General features: G+C 43.3%; 2 long non-coding RNA genes across 4 annotated transcripts; one reads left to right on the top strand and one right to left on the bottom strand.

The window, feature by feature from the left end:
• Positions 1-1238: 1238 nt before the first annotated feature.
• Positions 1239-20540, bottom strand: LOC136290676 (uncharacterized). 2 transcript variants are annotated; one of them, XR_010721303.1, is made up of 4 exons: positions 20334-20540; positions 18569-18618; positions 12837-12891; positions 1239-2720 (listed from the first exon to the last, which is right to left on the bottom strand). It is a non-coding gene; the product is annotated as an uncharacterized lncRNA (long non-coding RNA). The 2 variants fall into 2 exon arrangements; XR_010721302.1 differs by lacking the exon at positions 1239-2720 and adding an exon at positions 11565-12593.
• A 1522-nt stretch (positions 20541-22062) lies between these two features.
• On the top strand, positions 22063-25081 carry LOC136290675 (uncharacterized). Of its 2 annotated transcripts, none has more exons than XR_010721301.1 (3): positions 22063-22119; positions 22616-22711; positions 22801-25081. It is a non-coding gene; the product is annotated as an uncharacterized lncRNA (long non-coding RNA). The 2 variants fall into 2 exon arrangements; XR_010721300.1 differs by lacking the exon at positions 22063-22119 and adding an exon at positions 22139-22221.
• Positions 25082-25510: the final 429 nt, after the last annotated feature.

The raw sequence follows: 25510 nt of genomic DNA, 5'->3' as shown, positions 1-25510 counted from the left end.
TACATTTGGTGTTTGGTTGCCTTGACAATATAAGTCTGTGTAAATGACCAAAAAAAAAAAACCAACAAAAAACTCTGAATACCAGACTGGATGGAGCCACATCTGATGCTGGGAAAGGATCCTGTCCATTAATTTGTATGAGCAGAGAAGACTACATGACAGAATTTGGGCATTGGAGACAAACCACTCAAGAGGGAATTTGCACTTAGGCTCCATGGCGGAAACATAAAACACTTGCAAATCTGACTCTGCTTTAAGAATTTCTGCTCCATGAAGCATTTGTCATTCCCCACAAGGAGGGCAAAAGACATCCTGCACAGTAAAGCTCTGAGGCCATATTGTGGCCACCCAGCTGCTTGCAGAGGATAAGAAGAAAGTTCTTATGTCAGCTGTTATTGCCTTACAAGTTGGTTTTAATTATATTTTTAATTTATCAGACCTTTACCAAGTGTGTAAAATAATCACTTTGACAGTGAATGGCATTTTACAAGTTGATTTACTGCAAAAGTCAGCATTCCAGTTGAAGCCAGCTCAAATGGCCTTCAGAAAGCAACCTGTAACAAAACCAGTGATTATGTGTTCTGGTTGGAAACTGTGCATCCCGGAGCCAAGAAAAATTCAGTCACTCCACATTTTGTGGATCTTTTCTTTTTCCAGGTTTTACAGGACTACTTCACTGCCTGAAAAGCTAGTGCCAAGGAGAGATCTAGAGCTCAGCAGAGTCTCAGCAGGAAAAAAAAAGAGTTTTCATCACAAGATTTTTTTTTTTTTTTTTCAGTAACACATTAGCACACACCATTTTGTCTGAAAATCTACTATTTCAAGTCTGAAATTGCCCCACCACAGCTCATGGACCTTCCAGCCAGATGATCCCTTCTCCTATCTTTTTCTTTAGCTCAAACTCCAGCATGGCTTCTGCATGATAGTGAGCCCTGATGGAAATCCTAGGATCTGTGATGTGGTGTTTCCAGCTGAATCAAAGAAATACCACTTGTGCTGTTTGAAGTATGGCTATAAATTAACTGTGTCCAGTCCTGCTTCATGAAAGGTTATTCTGAATGAAGACAAGTGCAGAAAAGAACCAGTAGGATCAAACAGAGAGGAGAAAGTTCAGTTTGATATTGGAAAATGAAGACTGGAAACAAATATGATTGTTTATGCTACAGTATAATAAACTCCAGAGGGAAGAGAGAGTTATAATTTATGGAACAACATTAGCAAAAAGTCAAACTGGCCTATGTAGGTTTTGAATAACTTTAGGGTGGAAATAAAAAGTTATTAAAAGCCTAGCCAAGTTCTGGAGTAGCCTTTTGTATGGAGGAATAAAGGCCAGAAACCTGATTAGTCTGAAGGGGAATTATATGATGGGAATATTGCTGAAGTAGGAAGCAGTTCTGGAGACTCAGTGGATTTTTTCCTGTCTGTGGTTCAAGAGGAGGCCTGATAGGGAAGACACATGATATGGCAAATTTGGGTCACACTGTTTTACAGGAACTGAGTTTCCAAATCGAATATTTTTTTGAGTTTGGGACTTTCCCTTTTCCAGCAAAAGAAGACTTACTCATGGGAAGCAGACACACTCCACAAACATGCTCATTTAGTCAAGAAGATGTTTCCCACTGAGAAATCATTCATCTGGAAATTTTCAAGTATCCCCTGCACTAACATCTGCTTGGATTTAAACCCCTTGGGCAAATGCCTCCTCTCCTTGTTTCTTCAGGGTCAAACACCCTTGGCAATACAGATAAATAAAGAATGACCAGGCAAGGGAAGTCGAGAGTCCATCCTTCTGTCATCCAGCTTCTGCCATCTCCCCTTTCCATGGGCTGCCAGTGACAGGAGAGGGCAGGGAGTGACCCTGATGCACTCAGACAGCAGCTGGGGTGGAGCAAGGAATGCTGCAAAGATGTAAACTGTATGATGAACCTGACCACAGAAAACTCAGACATGACTTTGCAATGCAGAAGCTCTGAATGAAACAAAAGCTGAACGAAAGAGTAAAATAAAAAATAACAATTAAGTATTGCTTTCAATAAACTAGCCAAGTGTTGTGTCAGATGAAAACAGAAGGCATCTCAGGAACACAGGCCATACTGAAAATCATGTAATTATTTGAAAAAAAAATTATATTCCAAGAAGAGAAAAAGTAGGATTGAAAAGGTTGGGCTTTTTTTTCAATGATTCTATTACAAAATTGTTCTATTAAAAAGAATTCTAGTGTTATCCACTGCAGCTGAACCCTTCTGTCCGACCTGTCTGTTCTCTCATCCTGTGAGTCACAGAACTCTGTATATCTTATGCATGTGGAATAACAAATTTTCTTCCTGGAGAAGGTGAATCCTTTGTCAGGTCTTCCACATTTTTGCCACCTACAACTCTTTCGGGAAATGCTGTTCAACAAGCTTGAGTTAGCAGGGAATTCAGCTCAGCTCTTTCACAAAGCTTTTTAAGAGCTTGATTATCAACAAGATGTGCACATGGTGCTCAGCCACATTCATTTCATGATCTCACGCTGCCCAGAGCTTGGAAGTTCTGAGTACAGTCCATAATTTTTGCAATGTCAGCTAGCCAAAAAAATAAAAGAATCATGCCCTCATGCATAGACACACACAGAGTATTCTTCCTGCTGCAGAAAGGAAGGATTCTCTGTGCCTGTGAGTTTCTGTGGAAAAGCAGTGGAGACAGCAGCTCTCCTTCATTGTGTCCTTGCTTGTCACAGCCTGTCCAAACAAAAAAAGAGCATGCACAGATCTCACTCACAGACATGACTGATTGCTCCGATTTACCCTTGTGGGTTTTGTTGTGTTTTCGTTTTTTTGTTTGTTTGAGTTTTGTTTTATGGTTTTGCGTTTTTTCCCACAGCCTTCTTTTTCTGGCTGTAGCTGCCAGCTGACCAACTGATTTAGTGTTTTTGCTGGCTCAGAGGCTGTAAGGTCATTTTTACTGTATCGCTCCCACACAGCGCCTAATAATTTGGAGGCACAGCACCCTTGCCTATAAAAGGGAACATAAAGCAGTGGGAATCACTGCCACTTGCTGGGCCTGTCCTGAGTGGAAACAGGATAGTCTCCATTAACAGATAATTGTGTTTACATTTCACAGCCCATAGGGGTATTAAGGGTCATACAGGCACCAGAAAAGATTAACCAAAACAGCATAGTTTGGAGTAAATTAAACAATTATAAAGCCCAGTTTGCTTGAGCAGTTGTATTGACCATGACAGGAATGGAGCACAGTCCCCATGTCCCAGTGAAGGTACAGATGGATCTTGCAGTGCCCTTCCGTCAAGGCCTCCATAAGCTTCTTTTGGAATTTTTGCTCCCAGAAGAATGAATTCAAGTACCCTGAGGATGCAAATAACACAGCAGTTCTGGCACTGGGAATGCTAGGTCTACAGTGAAAAGCCAACACAGCATACAGAGGTACCTAACCGCACAGGATCACGGTGTTGGTGTGCACTACTCACTCCTGCGTGAGGACTTCACTGTGCTCTCACGCTCTTGGGATCTGTCTTCATGAATCTGCTTAGAGTAGGATCAGGATTCAGAAGTGGAGAAAGCAGCAACCAGGTGATTTTCATGGCCCTGTCCTGCTGTGAGTACTTGCTAATAGTTACTTCAATTACAGAACACAGCACACTCTGGCACATCTATCCAGCCTGATAGGTTTGACCAATCCATACTCTGTTCTTTCCCTACAATTTCTTTCTTTCCCACTGTTCAAAGTGGTGTGCAAAAAAAAGTCACTCCCCACTATCGGCTCAGGGGACTCAGAGAAAATTTACAGGTCACTGCCAATAGACAGAAGACATTTTCACCTGTCAGGAGGAAAAAGTAGAGATTTGGAGTTTGCCTTGGAGCAACTAAGCTGACCTTTGCTGTCAATTGCTTTTTACAGAGGTTGGCAATGGGCAGAAACAGGCACCCATCAGGAACTTAAAGCAGACCCTCTCCTGAGGAGCGCAGCACCAGGGCTCTGTCTGCCAGCTCAGGGCTACTGTGAGGAAATTCCCTTTTCAAGCCACCCTGATTCATGGGCAGCCGATTTAATGACACGAAGGCTAACAGGTCCCAGGATAATTCTAATTAAATGCATTTGTGTTTAAGGACCTCACAAGACAACAGCAGAGCGACTGGAGAAAGGTACTGAGCCAAAAAATAGGCTGTGCATGCTGGTGGGGAGGAAAGGGAGGTGCAACATGGGGAAGCAGGAAAAGTGAGGTCTTGCCAAGCCCAGGAGCTACTCAATGACATTTTCTCCTGTTGCCTACAGTGAACATCCAAGTGCCTCAGCAGTGCTGAAATACGTCATAAGCACTTGTCAGTGGTTTAGACATGTTGAATCATAATTTAACCAGTTAATTGATGAGTGCAAGTAGGATCCCTGACCTTCCCAAGAACTAAGGTGCTTGTTCAAGACATCACTGCTGCCCCATTATATTGTTGCTACAATTAAGCCAATAAAAACACCTCAGTTTTTCAGTCAGCTTCATAATTCATAGTCAGACATAGTCCTGAGTGTCTTGTAAGCACCAGAATTTTCTTCTCCTGTTTCATAGTAGATATGAAGCTGTCTAATCTTGAAATCCACACAGAACTGATATGTTCTTCTACTGCTTGATGATTTTGCTTGGATTTGCTTTTTCTTTTCTACTTTTTTGTTTAGCAGATCTTCAAACTGCTGTGATTTACTTCTGTGGCTTTCTTGTGGCATACATTTATACAACACCTCCAAATTCTGCAGCAAAAGAACACTGTTTAATCTGCATCACTCAGAACTGAGGAGGAGCTTTAACAAGGGCTGTCTGTATGGCTTTAACTTGACCCCAAATACAAGTGCATGATTCATTATACAGTCCTTAATGATACAATTGCACAGTATTTTCTTCAGACAACCCCTTGCCAATTTACCACATGAGGAGTGTTTTCATCACTGCTGCTGAGTGGCTCAGCCTGAGCATTGTGCTGCGCAATCAGGCTGGCATATTTCTTGCAGAAGATTCAGTGAGAGGAACAAAAGGGACCAACTCCTCTGTTCACCTTACCCCAGCCCTTGCCCTAACCACAATCACTGCTGAATCCGGTCATTTGTTTTTGCCAGTCTAGGGGGCCTGAGAGACATCAGGTTCCTATGATTGTTGGCTGAGAAAGGGAAAGAGGTTATATTCATGCCCTCCTGTAGGGTTGATACGCCTGTAGGCTCACACCAGTATCTCCCCCTTAAAATCCACGTCCATATCCCAGGTGTCCTTGGCTCTGCAGTACTGCAAACAACTGCTTTTTTCCTGGTACTCATTCCCATGTTGATACTGGCCACTTAAAATTATTGTTTCCTTGCCTATGAATTTTTTTTTTTTTAATTTTTCAGTTCCCTGGGGCAGAGCAGTGGCTCTGTGAATGCTGGAGAGCAACTAGCAGCAGCGTGAGAAATTGAATTCCTTGAAAAAAAAAAAAATTAGATTTCTAAGTGAGACATCCTGTCCTGGAACAACAGGAAAAAAAAAAAAAAAAAGTCAAACAGAGGAACAAGAAAAGTTTGTTCTTTTTAGCAAGAGGGTAAAGCTGGAGTGTATAATAAGGTGGTTCATTTCCAAAATCAGGGGTGAGGCTGGAGCATCCAGGGACCTTCAAAACACTCTCTTTGGAATAAAACTCCCTTTTTGTAGACTAGAAAAGGGATTATGACTCTGACGAGCCAAGAGGTCCAAGGTCTCCTGGTATCCTGAGAGGGGAAAAGAAATTAAAGATTGCATAATAGGCAGACTGCCATTAATCTGACCTGTGCAAAGGACAGGGATCTTGTCACCCCCCAAAGTTCAGGCAGCTACTCAGACTGTGCACTGTTACAGTCTCCTATTTAAACATGTAAATTGCATTGCTAATAAAATGCACAAGGGCTTATATCAGCTCATGATTATAGTTTGGGTTAGCTGATAAAGAGATTAAATGCTCAAAAAGATCTATGTCTCCTTATCTGGCTTAGTATCCAGGAGCATCCACTGCTTGTACCTTGGGGAGAAAGGGAATGTTGTGAAGGTTTTGCAGAGAGGCAGACACAGTGTTGGCAGGGAGCATGAGAAAGTGATACTGGCCCCCAAATTGGCTTAAGGGCTAACAAAGTTAGGTGGAGGGGACTCGGCAAAGCACTGGAAGGAAGACTATTCCTGGTATTTGTTACCAAATCAGATGGGATGCTTTGGTGACTCACATCTGAAAAGAGGGCTCCAACAGCTTTGAAACAGACCTGCAGAGCACTGATGAGAGACTGGCCATGCAGACTCCCAGCAGATTGCCTGCCTTGAGAACACGGGTGGATGCAGTCCCTCTCTAGCATCACTCCTGCCAGGAGATGAGGAAAAAAACCTCCTTAGGTGCTCTTTTCTCATTTTACTAGTTACCTCTGCTATTATAGTGTAGATCTTGTGTGCTGCTATCCCGAAGGCAGTAGATGGTGCTATTGATAGCGCTATTAATGCCTACGTTAATCAAGTAAAAGTATCTCTAAAAGAACAGTGCTAAATGCTTGTGTTTTCCTCATATTCATCATCTCAAGACACTTGCCAAAATTTAAAACCTGTATTTTTATGTCAGTTCGTGTTCAGCCTCAGTGCAGCCAGTCTTGTGTGAGCCCACAGGCCTTGCTCCAGAGAGAAGACAGAAGATAGCAGACTGATGGTAAGTGGCAAAGAGCCTTACTACTCCAAGTCCTACTGAGGCCTGAAAGATAATTTCAGGAAGAAGGATGCAAACAAGTGAGGCTGGAATCTGGCAGGGCTAATATAAATCAAACTAATATTTCAGTTTTACAAGAGAATCCTTAACAACTTGAGGTCAGGGTGTCATCTACATTATCTCTTGGGAAGAGCTGTTCTCAAAAGCCAGCACTGATTACCCTGTTGGGTACATGGTAGCTGCTCTGCTGCTTCTCACAATGGGGACTTGTGATCTCGGTCCCATTACAATAATTGACTGTTATTAGTCTCAAAGTAGCAGCTTAGACCAAAGCCCTGGTTCCCGGGGGGGGAAGAGACGGTGCAAAGATACAGCTCTTGCCGGAAACAATTTACAAATGCAAGTGCTCCACCCTGAGAAATTAAATTACATCAGAAGTATCACAAAGCTGACAACACTGATTTCTGACTTCAGATCCGTCATATTTCCAGGAACAAACTACACTCCTTTTGCACCTTGTACAAAGTTTTCATTACAGTCACAATCCACGCATCCTAACAGAGATGCTAACAAAGGAATGGGCCAAGATACACAGCAAAGTGTCCCCAAGGATGCTGAACTGGCCGACTCAGCAAGACACCCAGCAGTGTGGTTTGTGTTACCAGGCTTTGTGGAAAACATCTGAGGCCTCATAAGACCAAGAGTCAAATTTCTATAGCTGAAAGTGTCAGGGCTCATAGGAAAGACAGATCCTTATCTGTGAAAAAGAGGTGCTCAGAGCCAAGACAAGTTTAAGTTTTTCTGCATAAGTCTTCTCTTTTAAAATCAATATTTCAGGCTGTATACAGCCCTATTCCAAATGCACCCAAACACACATCCAGCTCTGCAAAACACATGCCAAGCATAAGAACATCAGTCTGGTCCAGCTCCTGGTCCACCTTAAAATCTCCAGTATTTTCTATAATTTTCCTTTGTCAGCAGCAATTCTTTACATTGATCTTTTGAATGTGTACGATTTTTTTTAATCTGTAGATGTCTCAGAAAAGATTTCAATCGCAGCAGATAGTGTTTGAAGCCTTCCACATTGGTGGAAATTAAAGGTACATTTCTCAAAGTTTTTAAATACTTGCTTAACTTTGGGCATATGAGCAATGCTATTCAGCAAGGGATAATTCATGTGTTTTGCTGTACTGCTGCACAACAGCTGGATGACAATACAAATTGCTCAAATGACATTCATGAGATTACATGTTTTCTTAAAAAAATAAACCTACAAGAGGAATATTACTTGACAACATGTTTTAGGAAGGGAGAGATGACCTGGTGACAAAGAATGCACAACCCTGAGGAACAGAGTGTGTTTTATCTCACTCTCTACAGGTCAGACCACCCTTAAATAATCCAAGACCCTGAGACCTGGAAAATTGGAGCAAGGAAGATTTAGCTGTGGTGAAATAGGATCAGGTTAGGGGATAGTTAAACGAATTGGATATAGGTTAATTCCATGGGCTCTGATGGGATGCACCAACAAGTGCTGAATGTGCTAGCAGATAGTATAACAGCGGGGCCACTCTTGTGATATTTAGAAGGTTGTGTTCCTTGGGGGAGGTTCCTGAGGATGGGAAGAAAGAAAATGTCATTTTTGTCTTCAAGAAGGGCAAGAAAGGGGTTCTGGGGAAGTTCAAACTAGATCCCTCACTTTGACCCCTGGGAAAGTGATGAAGAAATTTCTAAATACATGAAGGACAAGATAAGGGAGTAGTCAGCAAGGATTTCTGAAGGGACAAGCATGTCTGACCCACTTGATTATGAAGAGATGATTTGTGAGGGTAGAGCAGAGCATGTCATTTATTTGTTCCAAGCACTGTAGTAGGCTTTCAGTACTGTTCCCCCCAACACCCTCAGAGACAAGCTGAAGAAGTACAAGTTAGGCAGTCGATTGAAATTGGCCTCAACTGCCAGGCTCAGACTCACAAAATCCAGTTGTGGCAGGAAGCCCAGCAGGAGGCCATTCACTGGTGGTGCACCCAAGGAGAGGGTGCTGAAGTCAGTGCTGTTAAACATTTTCATTAATGGTTTTGATGACAGGGTGGAGTCTGCCCTCATCAAGTTTGCTGATGACACAGAACTGAGAGGAGTGGCTGATACTCAGGAGAGTTGTGCTGCCATCCAGGGGGACCTCAACAGGCAGGACAAAAGGGCTGAACAAAACCTCATGCAGTTCAACAAGGCGCAGTGCAAACTCCTCCCCAGTGCATCTGGGGAGAAACAGCCCTACACATCAGTACCTGGTGGGAGCCAAGTGTTTGTAAAGAAGCTGTAATGCAAAGGATGTGGGGATCCTGGTGGACACCAAGCCGATCAAAAGTTATCATTGTGCCCTTGCAACAAGGAAGCCCACCAGATTCTTTACGAGAAATTACAAGGAGCATTGTCAGCAGGATGTGATCTTTCCTCTAGTACTGGTGAGATGCATATGGAGTACTGAGTCCAGCCCTAGGCTCCCCATACAAGGATCATAGGGATTTACTGGAGTGAAACCAGGGGATCGGCCAGAAGATGACGAAGGGAATGGACTGTCATACACGGAGAAACTGTGAGCTAGGACTGTACAACCTCAAAAAGAGACAGCTGAGGGACAAGCTTATCAGTGTGTAAAAAATATCTGATGTGGGGGGAAGGGATAGAGAAGATGGAGCCCAACTCTGCTCAGTGCTGTCCAGTGACTGGACAAGACTCGATGGGTACAAATGAAAGTACATAAAATCCCATTCAACCATAAAATGAGACTTTTTTTTCCCCCCCTTCCTGTGAGAGTAGTCAAACACTGGCACAGGTTCCCCAGAGAGGTTGTGACCTCTCCATCATTGCTGGTACTCAAAACCCGACTGGGCATGGCCTTGAGAAACCTGGTCTAACTGACCCTGCTCTGAGCTTGGGGGTTGTTCTAAATCGATAGTCCAGCAGCAGCTGCCACAGATCTCATGCTAAATTCAGGTTTACATTAAGATTTTTCATCTTACTTTTCTGGGTGAGTGAAAGAAAACTTTTAAAATATAGCAGTGTAACTGCCTTATTCAGCTCAATCTTGAAATAATGGTCATTACAATATACTCAATCTGAAGGCACTAACAGCCAATTATCCTACAGGTGGTGGTTTTTGCAAAGCTAACCTTTTAGTCTTTACTCTGTCTTTTTGTTAAAAGTTTAAGGCAGATTTTGGGAGGAAAACTAATTTTCCTCCCAAAATTTCCTCCCCCAAAAAATCTAATGTGCTTACGTTAGAATCTAAATGGACAGTATTGCTTCAAGTCTAAAATGCCAAATACAAGATAAAATCTGGCACAATGGAGTTACATCCGCTTTCTCTTCTTAACTTCTGCCTGCAAGGTTACAGGAACACTAAAAACACCTGCTCTCCTGCAAAAGTCCTTTCTGTTGCCAACTGCACTAAGGCCTGCTCTTAATTAGTAGCTCTGTAGTTTCTTCTTTTGTCACAAAAGCAGCAAATGCATTTTAAACTTGCAGCATATGCCACTGAAACTCCTGGAACACTTACAGTTCCTCTAGTACAGGCCAAGTCATATTACCACCAAGATGCTGGGAAGCCTGAGACAGTCTTAGAAATATTGACTCTGTTGGTGAATCAAAGACTGAGTTATCCAGGTCTGACTAATTGTCAGTCTTCTGCAGACTGAGATTTGCTAACCTCCCTCACCATCCAGGGGAAGTGTTTAAAGGATCAAGTAACCCGAAACTGCAGGAAAGAAAAAAAGAAGGTTGCTGTGGAAAAGAACTGAGTATTAGTATTTGACAGACTTTAATGACTACCATCAAACTAATTTCAGGCATATTCCAGTCGGGCCAGTTCAGTTCAGACAGATGTTAATTCTATTAATCTTCCTGGTTTAGTGGTGGGCTTGGAAATACTAGGTTTACAGTTAGACTCTATGATTTTAAGGGTCTTTTTCAACCTAAATTACTCCATTATCTATACTATAGTAAGTGCATGCATATGCTATTACTGTCAGTGCTAAAGTTTGCAGCAGCAGAAGCATCAAACAGTATCCGGGCAAGCCCTGCATTAGCAACAAATTACCTCAATAAATATTTACTTCTCCAAGAATCAAACCCAGGAGCTTCTACAGGCCAAGGGTAAACAAGAAGTGTTGGTAACCTGTGCAGAAAAGCCAGTCACTAGGGAACCATGTAAACAGTTTCATTTCCCCATCAGGAGCTAACACAGGGGTCATCCACCACTACTTGTTGCAGAGCTGCTCATGATTTTGCTATACTACAACCACAGAAACCAGATGCTGCAAACAGCAGCTCTCACTCCTACCCTATGGAGATGACCATTTTACAAGGAGGAGACTTCGTCTGGTACCAGCAACAATGGTTTCTTCTTTGGAACCTCAAGCAGTGTTGAGATCAAGTCAGTAAAATCTGTTTTCTCAGGCTTTGGAGCTTACAGGCCAAGATCTGAGTTGCTGTTTTAAGCTACCTTTCACTTTAGAAAGTATTTATTGTTGTGAACACCGTCCTCATTTTCCACTTATTTCAAAGGAGAGAAGAAAATTTGGAAAAATTTCCGCCAGGTTTATTTTGCCTTTTTTTTTTTTTTTCTTCTGCATTCCCAATGATAGAAAAAACAGAACAAAAGGAAGGGCCAGGCTGAGCCCCACTCTTGCAATTGTCACACAAACACGCTCATCAACCAAAGGCATTGTAGCCTGACTCTTCTGACAACACAGAGCAGAAGCTGAATCACAGCTGAGCAAGGCTAGACTGAACCTGAGTTTGATATAGTAGACATTTGTGGAGTCACTCCAGCAACGTAAAACCTATTTTCTAACTCTGCATGTCAGGAGTTAACAGTCTGAGAGGAGCAACCTGCCACGTACTAAATGAGAACTTTACTGAGGTTCACAATAGGAAACCAACAAAACTTCTCATCAGTACAAAAATATCATCAGTAGGGTTTTCTTTTCCCTTGTTGATTTGTCTTAGAAAGTTTTTACCTAATTTTCAGCTGGTCATTTCTATAGAAAGAAGGGTGGGACTGAAGTTTCCTACAGTTAATGAAAGAGAATTTAGAGAAGCATTATAGAGCCCACATGTCACCCATTCACAGAATACAAATAATGATTTGAAAGTATTTGAAGTGTTCAAAGTGGCTTTGCTGTTACATACAGTATTTTACCACATCCTAATTACAAGTTCCTGAAACAGTTAGCTAGTTGCAAAAAATCCTAGAGGCATAAAAATCAGAAAACAGAGGTACATAGTTTATGTGAGGATTATGGCATTTCTGGTGATGTTTCAAGTATTTCAGATAGGCAGTACTGACACAAAGTAACTCGATGGAAAACGAAAGAGGAATAGCTCAGATTATTACTTTATATACCCATTGGACACAATTTCCACTGAACCGTGAAGTTAATCTCTTCTTATCAATGCTGATTTATTACTACTTTTGCCTGCAAGAGCATATGTATAAAACATTAAATCACAGTAATATTTGCCCTTTCAACAGCCAAAGCAAGGGCCAAAATACCAGGTTTGGATGACACTGACCTCCCACAGCTGCTCTCAGGTATTGATATTATGTGAACATAAAGAGAAAAAGTGGGGAGTGAGCAGAACCTCTATAACCTTGGAGAGCTTTTCCACCAATCACTTCACAATTTTAAATGCCAAATGTTTAAAAATCAGCAATGAAGGTGTTTAGACTCCCAGCCCACTGCAACCAGTGTCTCTGGGGCACAGTAGGTAGGAAGAAGCTCAGCATAAAAGCACTTGGAATGTGCATGTAAAAAGTGACAATATTTAATAAAGTTAAAACATTGCCTCAAAATGCTGCTGGAAGAGCACAGCTCTTGTTTCCAGGATTGGAGGGATTGAAGCACCATCAGATTGCACCTGTCAAAAATGTTAGCAGTTCTTGATATCTTGTTTGTGTAACCCATTTACCCATGGCTAGAAAGAAGAGTTCTTAAACACCTGGTAGCTGTTCAGCATTTTCCTGGACTGACTGGTTTGGTAGCATTTGCATTCTCCCACTAAGAAACTCACCAACTCCCGTCTACTTGGTTTGTGTAAGAGATTCTATTGCTAACACATATGGTCTAGTTCAAATAGAAGTAACTTGTAAGTCCTGCATACCTTGGCATTAGAGCTAAATGTGTCTTAAAATCCTTCTTGGACCCGACCTAGAAACCTGTGGAAAGATTTAGGAAAATCATGTTGATGGTAAACCAACCTAAGCCATCAGGAAGGAGTAAAGAGTCTGATTTGGTGATAATGAGAGAAGGTCTGAGCTCTATGTAAAGTATTTAACTCTATTGAGTTAAAATCATAAGAGACTTTTAATTTTGCTCTGAGTTTCTCTATCACAGTAAAACATTTTGTCTGGTTTTGAAGGCACTTCAGGTACCATAGTGGACAGGCAGTGCTGATAGCTGGCTCTTGTGCTATCTATTACAGGACATCTGTCACAGGTATACCTGGACTGTTTCTCACTGCTGTTTCTTTAAAGATGACAGACATTCTCATTCAGAAAGGCTGTCTATTTATATCCCCTTAAAACAGCTTCCTTCACTGCTCTGTAGAAGCTTTATCCAAACAGGAAGGAGGCCAGTGTAATCTGAAGGATTCTTTGAAATTAAATGATTGAAAAGATTAATTCAGCCATGTCTGCTGGGGAAGGCACAGGGGGCAGGCACATGGCTAAATCCACGAGTATTGTTCCCAGTTCGCTTAGCCATGCAGTTTTCAGCTGGGTACACACATGCACTTTGGCAGAAGCAATGCACTCAAAGTAGCATCTATATACCTAATATTTTATAAACGTTCTAGGAAATTAACGCTAAGAGATAAAATCTGCTGGGGGCCTGCCAGCTGCTGTCCAGGAGATTGCAGTGAAGGAGGATGGAGTGGACAGCAGGCAGCCTTCTTGAGTCAACACTGTCCCAGCAGAAAGAGGTGATGTGCGCTTGACACGTCTAAAGACAAGAGCATCACAACATGCCCAGTCACCAGAGTAACCCCTTATTTGTCAGCCAGGGCTGTTGCACCCCTCTGAGCTTTATGCTGGGTGTGGAGCTGTCTGAGGGATACTCAGGGACCACAGTGATGGCTTTTTGCTCTGGGACCCAAATGCTGTTGAGGCTAGCCTGCTGCTGGAGGAAGGTGTTACCCAGATGATGTGTGGCTGTCCACCGGCTCAGCCTGCAGACACAGCAGAACAGACCCCTGAAGACTGCCCCTGTAGGATGCTACTTACAAGGTATCCTGCTTTTTAGCTGGGCCTCAAAGTTGGCGTAAACTTGTTTCTGATGGGGTTTTTTCTGCCAGGAATTTAGAGGGAAAGACAACATGCTCCTCAAAGAAAAATCTTCTGAAATCAGTGGAAGTCTTACCAGTGACTTCAAAAAGCCAGGATTTTGCAGGGATCCAAGGGTAAAATATAAATACTGAACAGAATATTTGAGTCACTCCTCTTGTACCTATTTCTGGCCTGCCAAGGCCCTACGTACCAGAAAGAATAACACTACAATTTAACCTAAATGTAGTTATCTGAGACCTCAGTTTCAGCATAGTGAAATGCTGCCTGGTAAAAATGATGGGCTTATTGTTACCTATGCCCTCCTCAAAATTGCTATTTTTATAGTACAATTTCACTGCAAGACATTTATTCTTTATAAAGATTTGGCCAATAGGAACAAAACTAGGTATTAAAGCAGTAGGATAACTTCATTAATTCCCTGCAGGGAATGGTGCAGAGGAGACCCTCATAGCTTATGCTTTAAATCTAGCACTAAAAAGAGAATCTTAGCTTGTCCTTTAAAAAAAAATAATAAAAAACTAATCCACAATGACTTGTCAAGACTTGCTGGACTTCCTTTTGTCCTTCTCCTATATCCCTGAACCTGGGTACGTCTGAGGAGGCAAAGATACGCTATTAAAGCCTTAAACTAGCATATGTTCACTCATGTAATTATTTCTACATGTAAGATAAGATGCAGTTACCAGTAAATTTAAGGAGAACTGAAGATACTTCTTAGAGCTAAGGCAGCAGTGCACTTTTCCCTTCTCATTGAAACAAATTGCAAAAAATGGACACTGATGATCAAGTAATGTTTGACGATCAAGTAATGCCACTGCAGAGTAGCAGTATAGTTCAGCCATGAAATACTCCTCCACATATCATCACAGATGACAGCCACTTCCCCTGCAACAAGCTGAAGACCTGCTGTAAAAGACAGGGAGCTTTAGAAATCAGAAGACAGAAACTAGGAGATACTGAAAGGGCTGCTGAAGAAATGCTTGACCTTGAAAAAAGGATGACATCTGATGAGGAACTCTCTTGCTTCCACATGCACAATCCTCTAATTGCTTAAACATCCAGACCCTGAGCACTTATCCCCTCAGGGCTTAGCACTGCCAGTAGAGCCCATTACTCCCTGTATCTCAAGCTGGGTGTAAAAAATACTCAGGAGACAAAACTGGAGCTTTAGCATCTCCCGATCATGTTGCATTCACAGAGAAAAAAGACACACTGATGTAAACTGAGTGTTTGCCCCATTCCTCCACCTGTTTCAAGTGTCTAAACAGGCAATGCCAACTCAGCCTTCACAACTGGGCTGTTTCAGTCCAGATGCCTCAAGCTGTTATTAGCTATTATGCTGTTGATCATCATTATCTCTCAGACTCATCTTCAGAGAGAGGCTTGAATTTGCAGATGCTCTCTGCCTCCCAAACCACCTCTGTTTGAACAGACCCATGAAATCTGGAATGACAAATGCCCTTTACCACAGACTTTCACTACAATTAACCCCCTGACAACACGTGGTGAAGGGAAGGAAGGAGCTGCCCTCAAAGCATTGTTGGAGATGTAATGTGCTCATCCAGAGTCATGGATTGCCAGCTGAAAAATTAACCCAATATACATTCATGGGAATGGGATTAAAAAGTTATTTGATGGTGATTAGCAACACTCCAAGCTTTCTGTTCAGCGTTGTTAGCAACCCCACACAAAGTAGCAATGAGGAGTTCCCTGTGCCTTCCTGGTAGAGATCACATTGCTGGACTGGCTTTACACAGAGAAGTGCATGTGTTAACCAGGCACAAAACTGCCATCAGGGCTGCATGTAAGAGTGCAGCCTTTCCCAAAGCAGGGGGGAAGCAATAGGATCCAATGGCACAGCTATGTGGTAACAGCAGTGGTTTTGGGTCTTGCATGTGCTGAGGAAGGAAACCCCCAAGAGATTCTGGGAACCAGAGGGAGCTCAGGGGACAGGCTCTGGCTCTGCCAGCTGGGTTGTGAAAGTCATATCCAGGTGTGGAAACAACTACAGCAAACAAGAAACTCCCCCAGTCACTCCTGAATATACACTGTGACAAGCAAACGACTAACTAAGTCAAGGCCACTTAGTAGAGGGTGGCATTAACAGCTCCATCAGCTTCTCATGAATGACTCTAAGTTCAGGTAAGAGCAAGAAGATCATTCAGGAGGAAAGAGCCCCTCTACATTAGGCACTGTACAGCCTGGGGTGGTTTCCCTACACTTATCCAAATCTAAAGTTCCAGGAAGACTGTAACAAAACAGAACAGTGAAACAAAACAATTTGGGGTGAAAAAAGAGTCAATAGATTCAGCTCTGTTAACTCTGAACATGAATTTCTGACAAAGGCTCAGTTAAATTCAGCCTCAAGATGTAACAGTGTCACATGCCTAACCTCCCCCAAAATGGGCAAAGCTCACTCTATCTACAGGACCGCGGTCAAGATTCAGACATTAGGGGTATGGGGTTATTCAAAGTTAATTCATCAGCAGCCATAAAGGACTGATGGCTTTGTTGAAGTCAATAGCACTATGTTCATTAACTCCAACTGATAATCTGGCCCTTTGGGTTTGATTCAGACACAAATCTTTAATCAACTAAATGCCAACATGAGAAGCTGCAGATGCATTTGTGGACAGCCCATTGATTAGAACAGGAAGAAAGAGGTGATTTTTCCACATATGTTTAACAGCTATGCTTTTTTATTGTTTCCAAATCCAACTCACTCAGACCCAATATGACTCTTCAGAGAAAGCTACATAAACCAGAGTCCCTGCCCTTTGATAGAAAAGGACAATGCACTGCAGCTGAGGAGTATGATGTGAATTATTATTCTCAATACACTGCAGTCTCATTACATTCCAGGGCAGTCGTCCGAGTCGATTGCAATGCCCAGAGTGCTGGCAATTGCAGTCCAGGGACTGGCTGAACTAAAAGCCAAATAGGATGCTGAAGAATAGGTAAATGCAGATTCCCTCTGCCTTTCAGAGGGGAATTAAAGCTCTTAATTTTGTTTCCTGGTAAGAATCTCCCTGCTGAGCAATGCTGTTGTGCTCTGGTGTTCTGGAGTGCCCACAGTTCAGGAATTTCTTTAGTCTTATCAACGTTTAAGGTTAAGGAGCAGAACTAGAGATAAGACTTGCAGAGGGAATTCTAACTTAATAGGCAAAGCAGAAGTAGGATTAAGCCAAGAGAAGTCCATTCTCTACAATGCTCACATGTGATCTGAGGAAGAGTACCACATTCACATAAAATCATACCTGGCCAGGACAGGAGGGAGCTGTGGTTCTCAGCTGTGGTTTCAAGGCAAAAATCCCAGGCAGAGCTGGCTGCTGGCCAGCTGCCAGGCTGTGTCCACCTTGCAAAGGGACAGCTTGGCCCAAAGACCAATGTGGAGGCAACGGGACATTTGCTCCACTGGGCTTCCCTCAACCTTGCCCTCTGTCAAGAAAAGCTGTGGCCACCTCCTTTCCTAGTGATCCAAGCAGGAATGTAAGTTCACATTGAAGAGTAACCAAAGCATGAACTGCTAGAGGGCAGCCTGGGCAGCCTCTCATTCACCCTTCTGCAGAAGACATAGTGCAGTGTCCCCACACAGCATCAGAGATGGAGAGGTGCCACAGGCACCACTGAGACCTGTCACTGGGCTGTTGGTGGTGCTACTGCAGGTTTATATGGAAGGTGGTTGGGCAAATCAAAAGACAAGCATTGATTTACACATTCTTCCAAGTAAGCATCATTATTTAATGCATTTAATCAGCAGAGGCTCCCCATTCATTCATTTTGTCTACTTAGCAAAGGGATGCCAAGACTGTCAGCCTCCACTTACTGGAGATCAGCCTGGAGGCCTTTGATCCCTGTTGAGCCCTGTGGGAGGTGAGCAGGCTCAGCTTCTGGAAGGAATTATTTTCTGTAAGATTGTGCCCTTTGAGACATGGAAAACCCCCAGTGACAAGAAGGTCTTCTGCAGGTTTGATCATCAGAAGGCACTGTCCTAGTCACCTGAACAGATTGCTTGTCTAATATATGCCAGAAAAACACGTTAACTAATTTCTGCACCCGGCTGACTGAGCTGGAACTTACAGGTCTTGTGTGAAACACTCCCAAGTGATTTAGTTGAAGAATATTCCTGGACTCTGCCACTGACACTATTTGATATCTAACAGCCAGTATTGTCTCATACATTGCACCTTGTCCAGGCCATGAGTTGATGAATAGCTGGTGGCTTTAAAAAACCCAAACCTGAGCACTTCCCATGCTGAAGGGAATAGGGTTTTAATGCTTGAGCTCAGTACAGAAGCTATAAAACGTCCTGCAGTGTGACTGCAGCATTTTCTGGCTCCCCTGCTATCAGCACATCAGAGAGAAAAATGTTCTCTTAGAACAGGGGAACAAATGCCTGCACCCTCTGTTACAAGTGACATGGAAGCAAAGATTGTCTCTAAACGTGGCAGGTAATTAGTAGATTAAGAAGCCTCTCTCTCTCTCAGACATTAAGGGCAAGGCTTAGAAGACACATGCTGGGCTGCACAAATCATGAGCTGAAACTTACCTACACAGTAGTCCTCAAGATTTCCTGATGTCCAATGGCTTCTGAATAGCCTACAATAAAAGTGGCATCTAAGCAAGTAAGAGTTAAAATTGCCTCCACTATTGACAAGTTGGCTATTTTGAGGGGAATTCATACAAAGTGGCACAGTCCTGAGACTAACCCCTCCATTGCTGGTTCAGCAGGCAGAGACAGCACTGCTCACTGGAATGAGACATGTGAGAACTAAACCTTGGGCCAATACAGTTGCCGTCTTTACTATAAATTATAGTGCAATGCAAGAGTCCTGCCAAGATCAGCTGTTTCCTCTAGATTTCTGTGAAGCTTTGACAGCTCATTAAAAGTTAGGAGGGGAAAAGGGTTTGATTTGCTTCACTTAGAAGCAAAGCATAGAGGCTTACCCTTTTGTACAAACAATGAAGAAAAAATGACCTTCCCTCTTCCCAGCTTTTCTATGCTGCACCATAGCTAACAGCAGGGGAGGACCCAGTTCTGTGCTCAATTATTGCCAAAAGTCTTTTAGAGCTCTAAAATTGATTCTCCAGTCAGATACTAATTTGCACTGCAAGAAAAGATTTAGAGCTACCTGCAGGTTTAAGGCATACAGCCACATCGATTATGCTGAAAGCACCATTTCAGGCAATCTTTGCAGCTTGGAGAGCTAAATCTCACATTTGCCCCCAGCCAAACAGATCCCCCCACAGACTCTTACAAGGGCAGATCCACTGCAGGGCCTGCATGCCAAAGGCACAGTGTGAGAAAGAGTTAAATATCCATGTGACACCATGGCTGGTGCTGCCGCTGCCAGGAACTGTCATGGTGTTTGTGTGCAGTGTGTTAGTGTGACATTAAAATCGATGTGTGCTCTGTATACCTGCAGGCAGTGCTCAGTCCCTGGTAAACAAGGCAGGCAGGGCTAAGATGAGAGCTACAAGACAGAGGACTCAGTAACTCTGCTCCATTTAAAAGAGATCTCATTTAAAATATGTGGCAATCCTATATAACTTGCCAAAAACATCCAAAATACCAGAGCGCCTTTTTGTTCTTCTGTTAGAGCTTTAATGCTAAAAAAAGGTGCTGACAATACCTTTTTATACAGGGTTTTCCCTGTAGGGTTTTTATACAGGGTTTTTATACAGGCTTTTGTGTCACATTTCTCTAATACTCTAAGAAGTTACCCAATCAATCTACATCTGCCTTTTCTATCTCTCCAACCTCACTGGAAATATTCTTCTCCCCTTAAAACCAATGCAAACAATCTACCAGAGATTTCTTACTTCTTTTTACAGCTGTGTCTCATGGCAATGAAAAAGAGAGGAAAACAATAAAACTGGGGGAAAGCCTGGCCTTACAGAGTTTTGTGTGTCTCTCTGGTAAGTCCACACAACTGAGCCACTTTACACTCCGTGGGTTGCCCTGGCTGGTGGGGGCACAGGCACAACTGCTGCAGCCTTAGCTCTTTGTCCTTCTTTTCTTTGGACCTAACTTGTTTTTACTCTTGGCTTGCAAAGCAAGAACCATACATTCAGCCAAGCATCTCAAACCACCTAATTCTTGTGCTGAGAATCAAAATCTCTCCCCAAAGCTACACCTTTTAATTGCTATGCATTAATAATACCATAAACTCCATGTAGCACAATGTCCCACATCGGAGTCCCTCCTCTCAACTCAGACCCTCCATCCTCTCCTCTTGACAAAGTTTCACAACTCTTTGAACCAACCTTGAATAAAGGTATCACATAAGCAAGAACTCCATGTTGCACCTTACCTGCAGCGTCCCTGATTACCTCAACTGTTCTGCAGCATAGACAGTCTTGTCTGGAAGCTTTCCCATCTCTCCTGAGGGGGATCTTTAGCCTACTGTTACACCTAAGTCCCTCCTACAACTCACTGCATCTTCATCAAATGCCTTTAGGCTAATGGCTCCTATCTCCTGCTGCTCACTGAGCTCAAGTAATGAAGAGCACTTGTGCCTCTGCTCTCTCCCCACCTGTCAGAGGCTCTACTGCCTCCTGAGCTTAAAGCACATCACCAATATACCTGGTGTTTGCGAAGGTGAGGAAAGATGGGAGCCTCCTTTCTCGCTGTCCTTGCAAAGCCAGCCTGCCAAGACAACTGGTTAGAAACCAATCTTACAGGAAAGCTTTATCCTCTTTATCTGCTCACAGACTTTTCATCTAAATGGATATTTTTCTTTTAATGAGCTATAGCTCATTTTCATGCTCATTGCAGCACTTTGGAAAACATGTCAATCACTTGATTTTTGAAAGCCAAATGGAACTGTTCTAACAGTGCTGAAATGCCTTTGCAAAAGATAGCTCATCGGCCTGGAAAGGTGTGGAGCCTCCCAGGAAGAGGAGCATTTAAACCAGCCCATTCCTTTCTCCACAGACCTTTCTCCTTACTATCCAAGCAAAGCTCTGCACTATGGTTTTCTTTCTAATTACACTTGTTTGTTGTACATGCTGCATTCTCACACAAGGACACTGAAACCAAGCTTCTTTTTTTCTCCTAGCATCAGGAAATGTAGGAGTTTTTGGGGATTGGTTGGGCAGATGACCTTTTAAGGAAATAGGTCACAGCACTGAAAGACTAAAATAATTTATTCAAGCAAAACTTGCCAAACAAGTTAAAGAAGTATGAAAGCTCTTCCAGGGCTGGTATTGAATGCCTCACAACAACAGAAAAGCGTGTTATCAGAGCAGACTGCAGGAAAGAGCACTGTGTACATTGTGGCATTACATATGTGCTTGGACAAGCAGAAGAGATAAGTGTGCCCCAGTAGAGGGAGGATTCAATGAAGGTATTTTTCCATTTTCTATTTCAGCCTACACTGGAGACAAGAAAGGACCAGCTATGCTGAAGCTGGACACAACCTCCATGTGTGTAGCTATTAAAAAAGGCTGTATCTATACCACATAGCTCTCCTTTTGTCAGGGGTAGGTTCTACAAAAGCTCCAGCTTCTAGTTCAGCAGAAATTAGGACCATTTAGGGACTGCCTTCAATTTTGGAGGTTCTATCTACAGTGCCATCAATTAGCTCACAGTAGTTATTCCAGCCTGTATGTGAGCCAGGCTGGAAAGAAAATACACAAATGAAATGACACAGATACTCTCCCTGAAAGCAAAGGAATGGACATAATGAGATGGTTACTGCAGCTTTGTGCTTTTGGAAAGTGTGCCATCTCAGAGAAAAATCCACTGGAAAAAAAAAATAGGACTGCTTTCTACTCCACCTGTACTACCAAAAGGGAACAGGCCAGAAACCTGGCTTTGGCTTTGCAAGGGCAGAGACATGAGTGACAGATGGGGAAGAGGCTACTTATCCACATCCAGCCCAGAAAGGAGAAGCCATGTACTGACTGTGTAGTTTGCACTCAGTTTAGTGATGTCAGGATATGTCCCCAAAGCACAGGAATGTATGTTAGGAAATGCAAGGCAGCTGCCAGTATCACTCATGCTGACGTCCAAAAGGTGAGGAGCAAACGAGAGTGAAAAACCAACCCCTTCACTCTTCAGCTCTCCTTCATCATCAACTGAGGCAAGCTGGAAAGGTGGGTGAGTTTGGGAGGAGAGAGAGCACTGTCAGCTCCCAGGATAATAAAGCCCAGGATGACAATGCAGAGGATAGTGCTTTCCAGAGAGCTTCAGCTACAGTGAGTGCACTTTTCCTCTCTAAAATGACTGCTGGAATGAGGTAGAGTCTGTCAGTGCATAAGCTGCTCAGCAGGAAAGTTAGGGTGAATACCAGGAAGACTTTCCCAGCAGGGAAGTATGTAAACATGCAGAACCATGTCAGTGAAGGCAAAGAGATAAACCTGTAATAAAGGATATTTCATGTAATGAACCAAATTTAGAGCATATTTTGCATTTGCCTTATGTAGGACTCATTACAGGGGGCTTACTTAAACTGCTCTACAGTTCTTCACTTTCTTAGCCAGCATTTCTCCTTTAAATAGCTGAAGAAGTCACACTGGGTACAGGGAGATATTTGGATATGACCTGAGCAAGTGACAGCCCTATTTGTTCCCTGTTTTTTCTATCCTGCAGCCAGAAAATAAAGGAAAGCCTGTCCACCAGCCTCTGCCTACAGAGTAGGCACTCAAAGTGTCCAAATCCTAAGGGGAGCCCAGGAGTTTGAGCAGGGTGAGTAACCCGATGCATGGAGACAGTATCTCCCCAGAGGCTTTTCCCTAGCTTAAGACTTACTAAAGCTAAGCATTTTCTCTCCTTAGCTGGCAGCCCAGTAGCTGTCCTTGAAAAAGTAAGAGACACAAGACAGGAAGAAACAGGAGGAGTTCCAAACCCTGGAAGGAGCAGCTTCATGGATGGCCTCACCTCTGCTGGTTCCCAGGCAGACCTGGTCTCTCCTCCTCCTCACAGCCAGGGTGACACAGTCCAGCAGTTCCTGCCTCAGCCCAGATGTGGGGGCTTTGCAGAACCTAGCAGACATTCCTGCACACCAGCCATTCTCCACCGGGTGCCGAGGGAAAGGTGGGTGCCCAATGGTTCTGCTCCAGCTGCCAGAGTGTTTTCCACCAGCCCGTGAGAAAAATGTCCTTAACTGCTCAGCTCACTTATGTCTTTCTGATGTTATGTAAGTGGATTGAGAGAAAAAACACTGCCATGAGCAGGTTTCTAATTAGGAAAAGAAATAAAAAGAATTACGGAATTAAGGCAAAACCTCAGCATGAATGACCCAAATCCCTTCCTTGTGCTGCAGTCCACAGCAGGCTATTAGAAAACTTTTTTTTTTTAAAAAAGTTAATTCATCATTAAGATGGCACAGCAAAGGCAAATTCTTTTGTAGGCTGGCACCCGCTCTCCCAAGCAGCTGATCCCACTTAATTTGTCTATTGTAAGTGCAAAGGATGCTTTAGAAAGAGATGTGCTTTGTGACACAAGTAGTCCTACAAACATTGCTGAAAAATGAGTAACAATGGGGCACACCACAGAGTCTTAGAATCATCAAGGTTGGAAGACACCTTTAAGATCATCAAGTCCAACCATCTACCCGGCATTACCATGGTAACTCCTAAACCATCACCCAACAGCAGATCAAGATGACTGTTGAGCACCTCCAGGGATGGTGACTCCATCACCTCCCTGGCCAACCTATTCCAGTGCCTGACCACCCTAACAGTGGAAAGTAATTTTCTGATATCTAATCTGAATCTCCTGTGCCTCAGCTTAAAGCCATTTCCTCTGGTCCTCACACTGCAGGCATGGGAGAAGAGAGCAGTGCCCACCTCACTACAGCCTCCTTTCAGGGAGTTGTAGAGAAGGATGAGGTGCCTCCTGAGTCTCCTCCAGACAAAACAACACAAGCTCTCTCAGCTGCTGCTCATAAGACATAAGGCATGCTCTCTAGACCTTTCATGAGCCTTCTTGACTTTCTCTGGACGTGCTCCAGCACCTCAATGGACATTTTAAAGGGGCCCAGAACTGAACACAGCGCTTAAGGCACACCCTCACCAGCACTGAGTTCAGGGGAGTGATCACTTCCCTAGTCCTGCTAATCATCCATACAATCACCATTTCCTAATTTGCACTGGAAGCTTTCGATTGGTTGTCTGCAGACTGTCATTGCTACCGAGAGTTGCCTACAATGAATTACCTACTATCACACTGGATACAGGTGCCTCATCAACAGTGACTTGCTTTGTGAACATTTCAAGCACCCACAGGTCTCCATGACCTGACCTTAACAGGAAATAAGAGCACCCTACACTTCTCACCAATGAGGTCACATTTCTTTAAATACTCAGTTGCGGATGTGAGTGCCTCAGCTGCAGATTTAAGTGCCTACATTTTAAAACATTGGCTAGCCAAACTAGTAATTTTATGGTTCTCATTGGAGCGAGTAATTTGAAATTTGCTGAGGAAATCTTCTTTCCCCTCACAATACTGCCTATTGTGAGTGGAAACACCTGCCACGGAGTGATTTTGATGGCATTCGAATCCCTAAGGGCATGGTGGTTTCTCTAGCAGGTGAAGTGAAGCAGATACCACAGGATGTAGTGCGGCTGTTTGGAAAGCCCACATCTTCAGTAAATCACCCGATGTTTAAATAAAAAGCCAGACTTAGTCTGTTTTTTAAGGCACCATCTCCCTGAAACTGCCATGTTACATGACAAAGTCTGCATCAGCCAGAAAATGTGCACTGATTATCATTGATTTGATAGGATGGTAACTTATTTTCTGCACTAGTCCTTTTTCGGCTGGGTCAGTCCTCTCAGGGTGAGGGATCTTCAGGCTTTTTCCTTACTGCAGCAAGGCTACAAGGATGAAATACAAAAGGGAGGCTTCAGCTTTCCTGCCTACTAAGAGACCTTGACAAATGCAGCACAGAGCTGAATGAACCAAGCTGCCACAGGGAAGCTCACCACTCTGGCAGCTTGGGGGCTAATGTTTGGCAGACACTGGCATGCAGGAACCTGAACCATACAACAAGGAATGCAGCAAAGCTCATTAATAAAATACCTTCTGCAATTGCCCGCAGGACTGGACAATTAGTTGAAGCACCCTGACAACTACAAGATACAGAGAGGGAAGCCCAAACAACTATTTTTGGGAGTAAACTCCAGCTTCGGGTGAGCAGACAGAACATCACTGGTAGCAGAGGCACCATGCAACTGCATTATCTCACTCTGTTCTGCTCCTGTCCTCTCATCATAGGAAAGTGTGTGCCAGCGTGGGGTCCTCATGCCTTCTAGAAGATAGGCACATGGATATACCATATCTGTAACAGCAACGGGCCAAAATACTTCCATAATCTGTTGTCTTATGCTCTTTTGTACTATGAGACAAAACTTCCCCTTTTTGGGGTTGGAAAATAATTACTGTGATGCTGATGCTCTCAGCTTTGTGTGTGGCGTGCAGGCATGCTGGCGGGTGGTGGTGACCATCTGCTACAGCAGCGACACTGCAGGGTTAAAACGCTGC

Source organism: Chamaea fasciata, unplaced genomic scaffold (genome assembly GCF_029207755.1).
Source record: "Chamaea fasciata isolate MVZ Bird 193981 ecotype frontalis unplaced genomic scaffold, bChaFas1.0.hap1 SCAF_6, whole genome shotgun sequence".
Taxonomy (NCBI): Eukaryota; Metazoa; Chordata; class Aves; order Passeriformes; family Sylviidae; genus Chamaea; species Chamaea fasciata.
This window is presented reverse-complemented; position numbering and strand designations above follow the sequence as displayed.